Below are 10,272 nucleotides of genomic sequence, written 5' to 3'. Positions count from 1 at the left end.
TACATTCCCTAGCTTTAATGGTTCTGGAGAGATGGCAGGTAGCCCAGTCGTAGACTGGTTCCTACATGACTTGAAGGATTTGGGCCTCGTTCTACGTTTACGCACTTCTAGAGGGGCTCCTTTCTGAAGGTTTCAAGTGCATTCCCTCATGCTGTCATCAGAAATTGTCCCTTTCCACATCTGTGGAAATGAGTCCCTTCAAGCTCTGCTGCCTTACTGCTGCCATGGGCATCTGAGCTCCAACATGTTGGCTTGCAGGCTTTGGCAACAGATGTAGCAGAAACACTTTTCAAGTGCTAACAATGATATTAAATTATATCAGCCCAATGAATAGCCATCATTATGAGCATGTGTGTGTAATTAGCACAAAAACCAGTGCTGTCTTCTCCCATAGAAGACTGCCACCAAGTCCCAGATGGACCGTGCCAGCAGACATGTGCCGTCACTGACATGTTTGTGTCATGTTTCTTTGAAAAAATAAATATTGGTCAAACACGCATGCTGAGCCTAGAAGCATTTTTCTTTTTTTTTTTTTTTTTTTTTGGTTCTGTGGAAAGTGTCACTGTTTCAAGAAATAACTGACTGAAGAGAGGCTGCTATCACTTGTTACATCCCAGGGCAGCCTCCTGCTGTCCAAGGGCAGGAAATCTATTGCAGGGCCAGGGCATTGTTCCAGGAAGCCGTGCAGTGTGTAGAATGGGCAGTGGGACAGCAATATAATCAAGCAAAAGTTCAATTAGTTTTTGATTTATTGTGCCACATGTTCTGCTTGTATGACTGATGTCATTAACATCAGGCTTGGCTGCCGTGTTCATCTGTCTCTGCCCAGCTCCCCAAACGTGCACGTGCTCAACAGATGGGGAGTTTCATGGGTTTGAATGGAATTGCTTATGCCACTATTGTTCTTGTGTCAAGCAATCAAACCAAATCCATTACCCACCAATAAAAAGATCAGCGCACCGTCCATTCAGTGGTGAATAGAGCAGAGGCGGTTATGCAGGGAGGATTTAATGCTTTAAAAAGGATAAAAAAAAATAATGAAGAGCAACACTGAATAGTAGGAGGGGAAAAAAAGTATAACACATCTAACCCTCCCCTTATCACACCTTTGGTTATTCAGACTTCTTATAAAAAGAAGTACTCTGGATCTGGGTCGTTCCTTTTCTGGTTATAGGTATGATCTAGGGATATTTTTAAACCACAGCTAGGGTTTAGCATTAGAACCAATATTTAGCATTTCCTTATGTTGAGGGGTGGCATGCATGTGGAAATTGAAATGAGATTTAAGAGTAAAAATCTGGTCACTGCTTTACAGGCTAGGGTTTGAATAGGTAGCTTTGAACAACTACCTCTACAAGGGTATTGCTGCTCTGGGAATAAGTCTGTACAGAGGGCTGAGAAAAGGCACTTACAGCCCTTCCATACAGAAAACAGGACTGTGGAGGGCCAACATACTGCATGTTTCACCTGAGATCATCACCTGGGAATGGATTTTCCTTATTTATGAAATGGAGTTGGGCATTTCATTCTGCCCAAGAGGTAGTCAAGCACTGTGAATGCCTTGGGTTTTGCAGGTTATCTTAATGTGTCATCATGAGAAGGACCACAGCACATCCTGAGTGACATTATTCTAGCTGTTTGGGGATTATTCTGGACAAATCATCTTGGTTCATACAGCTACAACAGACAAAATCTTTTGAAGAATAGCATGGCAGTAATTTAGACTTAGAGAGGACACCCTTGACTCCAGTGTCCAACCTAAGAAGTGCATGTAGACTTACATCAGGAAATTTCACATTATCTCCCTTTACCTCCTGGTGGACTTAGAAAGAGCTTGGTCTGTAGTGGGAGCAGAAAACCAAATGTGTCTATTGATTCTATAGATCCTTTTTCTTTACTTCATTGAATTATATAAAATATCTAGAAACTAGGCTAAAATTTAGTTTTCACATTTGAGTGTCTCTCTGACTGAAGACTCCCATGCTGGCATTTGGAATCCAAGTGGTTCAAATTCCTGACTGTGGGCTGTGGTACATCTCTGTTTACCAAATGCCTGAACTCCCAGCGTTGTCAGTACATGATAAAAACGTGTGCTGGTAGAAGAACCTGGTGACCAAAGGTGAGTGAGGACAACTGAAGAGGAGGAGGAGGACACCTCAGGACATATCAACAGACATATGGCATCTGCCTAAACATCTACCTTACCTGATCTGCAGGCCTGAGACAGGGAAGGCATCTGATATAGGGATATGGGCAGAAAGGAAGGCGATGTTGGTAAGTCGAAGAGCCATATGCTGAGGCAAAAACAATTAGTAAAAACAGCATAAGGCAGAAAATCCCATGGTGACCCAGAAGGTGTTGAAATGTCATGCTGGGGAAGCAGAAGGGTGCTTCTCCCAAGGACTGGATCTATTCAGGCACATCTAGAAGAAACAAGTGTAGATTCTTCTCCTGTTCTCCAAGTTTGCTGTAACTGGAAAACTTCAAACTAATAGAACAAAACTGATTTTTAATTATGGTCACAAAAAAATTAATTAAAACTCAGAGTGATTTAAGACAAATATTGAAACCTCTAGGCCTTACCTACACAGGCCTCTAAAAACAAATGAATGCCTTTCTAATACAGTCTTTCCAGGGGAGCCAATGGGAAGCATCCCTGTATTTTCAGCCAAGGGATTCCCTGGCTGGCGGAGGACAGAGCTCTCCCCAGGTCAGGTCCCAGGGCTTCTGCTGGATCCTAGACCCTCTTGCGTAAGAGGCGAATCTAATCCGTACTGAGCTACTTGAGCCTATTTCTTACCGTTAGCTGGGCAATATGATAAGGATAAACCGCAGGTATTTTTGGAATAGGATTGTAAAGGCGAATGTATGCACAGTTAACCATTTAAAAATAAGACGGGATAATACCACACATGCCTGCTGCTGATGCTTACCCTAAAACACTTCTGCGTGATGTAGTGCACGCAGTAGATTCTGTGGCAAGAAAATAGCTTTGTTTGATTTTAAAGCCACAGAATCGCAACTGACAATGACAGAAAAGTAAAACCAACAGCAAGAGCAGAATGTGAAGTTATCTTGTCATGCATAGCCTGCTATTTTCCTGTGAGTGAAAGGAAAAGAGAGATGGCTTTGCTACCCACAGTTTCAGCTAATTCTTACTGCACTGTGCAAAACTAGTTCAAAATCAGGGTGTTGCTGTACGTCTGAATGGTCTGCAGATAACGGAAGAATTTTCAGAAGTAACATTTCAGTTTGCTGGCAGCTGCTATGGCTGATTTTATCCAGATGGGAATAAGAAGATTGGGGCACTAACAAAACATTGTGAGCTTTACATTCACTACAGTGGATGAGGAGAGATGCCGATGTCTGCAGTTTGAAAGGGCTGATGCATGGATACCTCCTCTGGTAATCAGAAAAGGAAAGAGCAACCAGATCTGGAAGCGGGCTGAAAGCATCCCCACTAGTTACAGAAAGATACTGCAGGATCCTGAGGAAACAACAACAAAGCAGCCTGCTTGGTGCCTCCTGAAAAAGTTACATCCAGATAATTGGACATTCACAAATTTGCCCTAAGCTTGTAAAACACACTTGAGTAAGCCCATACAATGATTTGTAAGGAGCACAATGCCCAGCCCTGTAAAGTTCAAGTCCTGTGTAGCTGGTGCCAGCAGCAGGATTGCATTGAGCTAGCATTAATGCCAGGGCCAATGCTGTGTATCCCAGCTGACATGTGGAAGCTTACAAGCATTCGTATGCTGGTCTGGTGTAATCCACAGAAAGAATTAAAAATGCCACCAAAGGAGGGATATGTTCAAATCAGGCTATGATAACAGTTTATTAAGAAGCTGAACTTCACTTCCATTTGTCCTTGATTTTTCAAGCTATTTTATCAACATTCTTTATTCTCTGATAAGACACTATAATTCTTGGATGGGGCTTGTTCACTCCCATATTTTCTTTTTCAAATATTTTAAGATTATTTTGACCACTGGCTCCTGATAAGAATATAGCCATATTTGGACAAACAGTCACCTTAATTAAAGCTTGTCACACAGTTTCTGGATTTGATCAGCGGGAGCTCTCTTGCTACAACTGCAGAAAGTATCTCACATCCCACACTGCTTGGATAATTATGCAAAAACTGCTTGGGATTCCCCCCAATGGATAAGTCCAAAAGAGTGAGGCAGCACAAACTGCCTCCTTACTTGCATCTACTATGTCCTCATGCAGCCATCAGGCTTTTTCTGCTGTGCGTGTCACAGATGCTCTGTGGGACGAAGGTCTTTGGTGGATATCAGACTGTAATCCCATCTTAGAAGTTCTGTGTGAAAATGAGATTCAATTTAAAATGACAAACATCACTGTGGGAACTCCGAGACTAGAAAACAGGAATAGGAAATGCAAGGAGCTGCACTGAGGGTAGAAAGCAGGCCTGAGCATAGGCAGCACTCTTTTGTGTAGATTTAAGCAGTGGTGCCTGTGTGGAACAGCGAGGTAGCATAGGAGATGGTACTGTGGTGGAGGAGGATTTAGGATGGGGTGAGAGCATTATAGAATGCTTGGCTCTTCCAAACGTGGGACTTCAGAGAAACTGTTGTGTGAGAACTGTACTAAATGGTCCTATGGCTTTGAACGTGGAAGGGGAAACTGGGGACATTCCCTGATAGCAATTATCCTAGAAGTCTTTTTGTGAGGCTGAGGTGGGTTATCTGTTCTCCCTGCTGATTTTGTCTTCTGCCTCTCTTCTGGCACTGCCAGCATAGGTGTCAAAGATCTTCTGCTTTAATACCTGACTTGTTTCTAGGAATCTGATTAAAGTAGATCACCTCAGATAACAAGAGGAATTAAAGCTGCAAATACAGAGGAGAGGATTTTCAGGCTCATAAGCTACATAGAGGTCAGTCATTTTCAAGTCGTGCAACCTCCAAGAATTCTGATTTTCACAGAACTGATGATCTCTATTTGTCCTTTTTATCTTCCCTATTAGTCTTTACACTTAAATACTCAATTAATTCACAAGAATCACAAGAATCACAAGATTGGAAAAGACCTATAAGATCATCTAGTCCAACCGTCTTCTCATTACCACTGCTACCACAAGTTACTAAACCGTATCTCGCAGCTCCTCGTCCAGATGCCTCTTGAACACTTCCAGGGACGGTAACTCAACAACCTCCCTTGGCAGCCATTCCAGTGCCTGACCACTCTCTGAGAGAAAAAGTTTTTCCTTGTGTCTAACCTAAACCTCCTCTGATACAACTTGTGGCCATTTCCCTGGGTCCTGTCCATTGCTTGGGAGAAGAGGCCAAACCCCTCTTCACCCCAACCTCCCTTCAGGAAGTTGTAGAGTGCAGTGAGGTCTTCCCTGAGCCTCCTCTTCTCCAGACTAAACAATCTCAGCTCCCTCACCCGCTCCTCATAAGACTTGGCTCCAGACCCCTCATCAGTTTCATTGCCCTTCTCTGGACACGCTCCAGGGAAATTCAATTGGGGTTGTAATCTATTCAGCTGCTCTGTCCACTACATGGCACACACCGGTACAGAGATGAGCCTAGGAGAGGGAAAACTAAATGGGAAAAGGAAGAGTTATTGAGATTTTTCATGGAATCATGGAATATCCTGAGTGGGCAGGGATCCACAAGGATCACTGAGTCCAGCTCCTGGCTCCACACGGCACCACCCAAAACTAAATCCTATGTCTGAGAACACTGTCCAAATCTCCTTGAACTCCGTCACCTTGGTGACATGCCCACTGTCCTGTGCAGCCTGTTCCATGCCCATTGCCCTTTGATGCAGAACCTGCCCATAACCCCCAGCTGCCTCTCCCCTGACACAGCTCCATGCCGTTCCCTCGGGCCCTATCACTGTCACACAGAGCAGAGCTCAGCATTGCCCCTCTGCTCCCTGCGAGGAGCTGCAGCAGCCATGAGACCTCACCTCAGTTCCTCTGCTTTGTGCTGTGCAAACCCTCAGTTGCTCCTCACACACCGTGCCCTCTTGAGCCTTCACCATCTCTGTCGCTCTCTTTTGGATGCTCTCTAATAGTTGTATGTATTCCTTATACTGTGGCCAAACTGCACCCTGTGCTCGAGGTGAGGGTACACGTGGCAAACTTAGTAACTGCATAGTGCTTAAGCTCAGCTTAGGCATTCCCCTGAAGTCCAACACTTCTATATCCTCTCATTCTGACCAAAAAGCAAGATACAGACTCCTCAATTTCAGCCCTTTCTTTCAACTTTTTGTCCTCTGGCTGGTAACCACAGTTTTATAGTTAAGCTCAATGTCTCAGCTGTACTGTATACCTATGTCAGTACAAAGGTGAGTTTACCAGTGCCTTGTTTGCTATGCAGATGTCTCCAGCGAAGCACAACACACTGGGCCCTCCCCATCCACCTGCTGAGCAGCGGTTGGTGCAGTTGGTTCAGCCCTGCTGGGCAGCTCCCTGAACTGCCATTACTGCCATTAGTCAGTGATGTTATTCCCTCTGACACCAGAAGTCAGAAATGGTTACTGTACTATCAAAATCTGTCCCTGAGCTCTGTGCTCACTTTTAATAACGGAGTAGTTCTAGTTTTAGAACTTCCATTTAAAATACAAATATAGTAGGTACGAATTACATCAGCATGACCGTGCTGGGAACTGAACAGTGATGATGGCTGTATGAAGGCTGAGGGATGTGCTATTTGCTCTGCCAGGATGTCATCGCTGCTTCGCATGCTAACCTGGCAGCTCCAGAGCAAAACCTTCCCTCCAAAGCTCCCGCCTGGAGCACAAACCACACCTCTGGACAGTGCACAGAGAGAAATGGGAGAGAGAAAAGCAGAGGGACAGGCCAGGAATGCAGCTGTGAGTGTGTCCTAACAGGACACTGCTCTGGGAGTGGGGGCAGAGGCTGAAGCCCTCCAGGAGGTGAAAGAGTGCCACTGCTCACACACACAGCGTGGATGCGGCTTCAGCCCTTCCCTGCTTGGAAAAGTGACCGTGGAGAAAGACTGAGACACTGAAATGAGTTATACAGCCTGTAAGTCTTTAGTGGTGTGAAGCAAACGTGATTCAGGTGCCGCCTGTGGGAATTCCCATTTCTCACTGCTCTGATAAGCACACAGTGACAGCAACCGGTCTCTTGGAAAATGGATTACAGCCACCAACTCCTGCACATAAATGGCTGAACGGCCACCTCATGGTCACTGGAGACACACTGCAGGTCTGGGCTGGTGACCAGAGGGGAAAAGACTTTCTTTGTCTGTCTGAATCCCCGCAGCACTCAGACCTGCAATCAGGGGCAAGTTCTGATCTAAATGACCATTAATCTTCCTTGGGGTGAAAAGGTCAGAACGGCGAGTTATTCAATGTTAACTGTTTTTTATGCCTGCAAAAAAGCTTCTTCTTTATCTCCAGTGTGGCCTTAGAACATAGAGCAACACTTAAACATCCCAACGCTTACAGGGATTTTTTGAAGGTGATGTCAGCTTTAGATAGATGACAAACTCCATAGAAAGTGTCAGCCCCCTACAGCTGTGTCCATAGGATACCAACAATGCCACACAATGCTGTCCTTAAATTGCATAAAGACAAGTGACAATGACACAGAATGAAGCAATAATGTATTGGAGCTGCTGACAATCGGTCTTTAACATGTGTTATCCGTTTGACTGCAGGTGTAAATCAGCATTTCAATGTCAAGTTGCTAATTTAAGGCTGTATGGTCAAACACTCAGATAGCACATCCCATGAAAAACTCCAGCATATTGTTAAAGTGGGTCAAAATCACTACAAGTCAGTGAACACAGAGAAGTTATTCCACATCAATAAATTCGTGTTGGTGTTATGATATATATTTCATGATACAGCAATCTTAGATCAAATTAAACATGTAAGGGAGCTGAGCCCACAGTACGGTTCCTGGTGCTGCTGGATTGAGGCATTAGAACATGCTGCTCAGCGAGATGGTGGAGTTACCTGCCATTCCTGAAGGTGTTCAAGAAAAGGGTAGATGTTGCATTGAGCGACACGGGTTAGTGAGCATGGTGCTGATAGATCGATGGCTGTAATTAGATGATCTTAGTGGTATTTCCAACCTTAATGAGTCTATGATTGTACAGGTTGACTCACACTGCCCACAACGATAGCAGAACCAGGTTCTGCAATGTGATGTCACTGGCCAGCACTTTTGAAAGGATATGCCACAATTCCTCTGCTTTTACCTGGCTGTGCCTCTTCATGGCAAGTCTTTTTTTTTTTTTTTTAATTTCCCTCTGCTATTAATAGGAAACCAGTTAACTTAAGGGCGTGAATAAACATTCCACTGTGCTGTGTCAAGATGAACCTTTCTCTTACTGTTATTATTTGGCTGTATGATGTTTCTACTAGCTCCCTTGTGATAGCTGTCTCAGCACAATGATGAAAAGAGAAAATGGCTTTTTTTTTTTTTTTGCCCCAAATTGGCAAAATATAAAACTGCAGTCCGAAATGCTGCATTTAAGAGAATTTAAAGGAACTGAAGCTTTCATGGTGATATGTCTTTATTTTTCTTTTTTTTTCTCAGTGTGTCAGTTTCACTGAGAAATTCAGAGCAAAGGAGTAAGCTTCTGCTTGATCTCATGTACAACTTCATAGCCACAATCACTGTGACATATCATAGAATCACAGAATTAATTACAGAATGCTTTGTGTTGGAAGGGGCCTCAAAGCCCACCCAGTCCCAGCCCACTGCCATGGGCAGGGCTGCTACCCACCAGCTCAGTGCCCAGGACCCCATCCAGCCTCGCCCTGAGTGTCTCCAGGGATGGGGCACCACAGCTTCACTGGGCAGCTGTGCCAGCACCTCACAACCCTTTGAGTAAAGAATTTCCACCTAACAACTAACCTAAATCTTCCTTCTTTTAGTTTAAAACCATTTCTTGTCCTATCACAACAGCTCTTGGAGAGATGAGGAAAATGATCAGTATTCTCTATTCACTAGCTGGTGTTTTTAACAACTATTTTGAATTTAAATTAAGTGCCTTTTTATTTAGAAAGTACACAGTGGTGGTCGGAGGCAAAATGCATACTATACTTTTAGACTTTTGCTGTATTGCATCGTGTTGCCCTTTCTCTTCTCCACAGATGTACTGAGCACAGTGACAGATTTATGAGCTGGAGATGCTAAAGGCCAAAATGTACTGCACACGTCCTGTAGCTCTGTGTGCTTAAGCAGATTTACTTGGGGGTTATGGAGAGTGCCTAGAAATAGCTTTGCTGTGTGACTTTTAAGTAACACTCTACCTCATCCATTTTTCAGGTCTCAGGGGGATGGAAAACCAACCACAAGACAGAAGATGACAGCACTGGCACACTGCCTTGAAGTGAGCACAGTGTAATGAGGGATGAGCATTCACACAGATTACCTGCAGTTTCTTCCGCTTTTATTCATACAGGACAACTGTAAGAGTTTTCAGAGATTTAGCCATACTAGTTACCTGTTTTTTGCTTTTTCTTCTTTTGCTCTAACTGCTGGGATTGTCAGCACTGAAATGGGAAGAGAGAAAGGACCAGGGCTGGACGAACTGTTGTACCAACTGCCCCCATTTCTACTGACACCAAGCAGCAACTGTGTGAGCTCTGAGTAGTCTGAGAGGGGAGTGTGCCTGCATGCCATACCTGTAAAAACCTGCACCAGTGGAGGTGATCCTCTGACACTGTCACCACTGCTGAAATATACCACCCACCACCTCACTGTGCTCACATCCACTGTTTGGTCTCCATAAATGTTCAGCAAATGTCGATTAATGTCAGTGCAGGGTGCAACTTTTTCACGGAGGAATTCCATGACACACCTTTGCTTCATATGCGCTTCCTTGTCAGACATCATTTTGTCAGACCACCCCTCTGCTGTCATCTGTCATACAACAACAACATGTAATGGAGTATTGGTGGGAACCTTCAGCCTCTGCTGCCACAGCACCATCATCTGCCTCTGATGTCATGGGTCAATATAATGAAATAGGAGGCATTACTTTCAGAGCAGCCCTTGTAAATACTGACAAATCTCATTGTGTATTTTTAGCTATTTAAGTCAGAAAGTAAAACTGTGATTCCACAGGGAAGGGGAAGAAATCAACCATACTCTACTGCTAACAGGTATAACATACTACATATTTCATGATAATACTCCAAATCCTAGTATTTCCTGAAACTATATACTGACTACAAAGAGTAGAGCATACAGAAAGCTTCCTAAATGTCCAGAGAATTACAGTGCAATGATTGGGGTGCCATTATTTCTGGAACTTC

Source organism: Meleagris gallopavo, chromosome 3, assembly GCF_905368555.1.
Source record: "Meleagris gallopavo chromosome 3, MGAL_WU_HG_1.1, whole genome shotgun sequence".
NCBI lineage: Eukaryota > Metazoa > Chordata > Aves > Galliformes > Phasianidae > Meleagris > Meleagris gallopavo.
The sequence above is the reverse complement of the archived record's forward strand: the minus strand, read 5'-3'. Positions refer to the sequence as shown.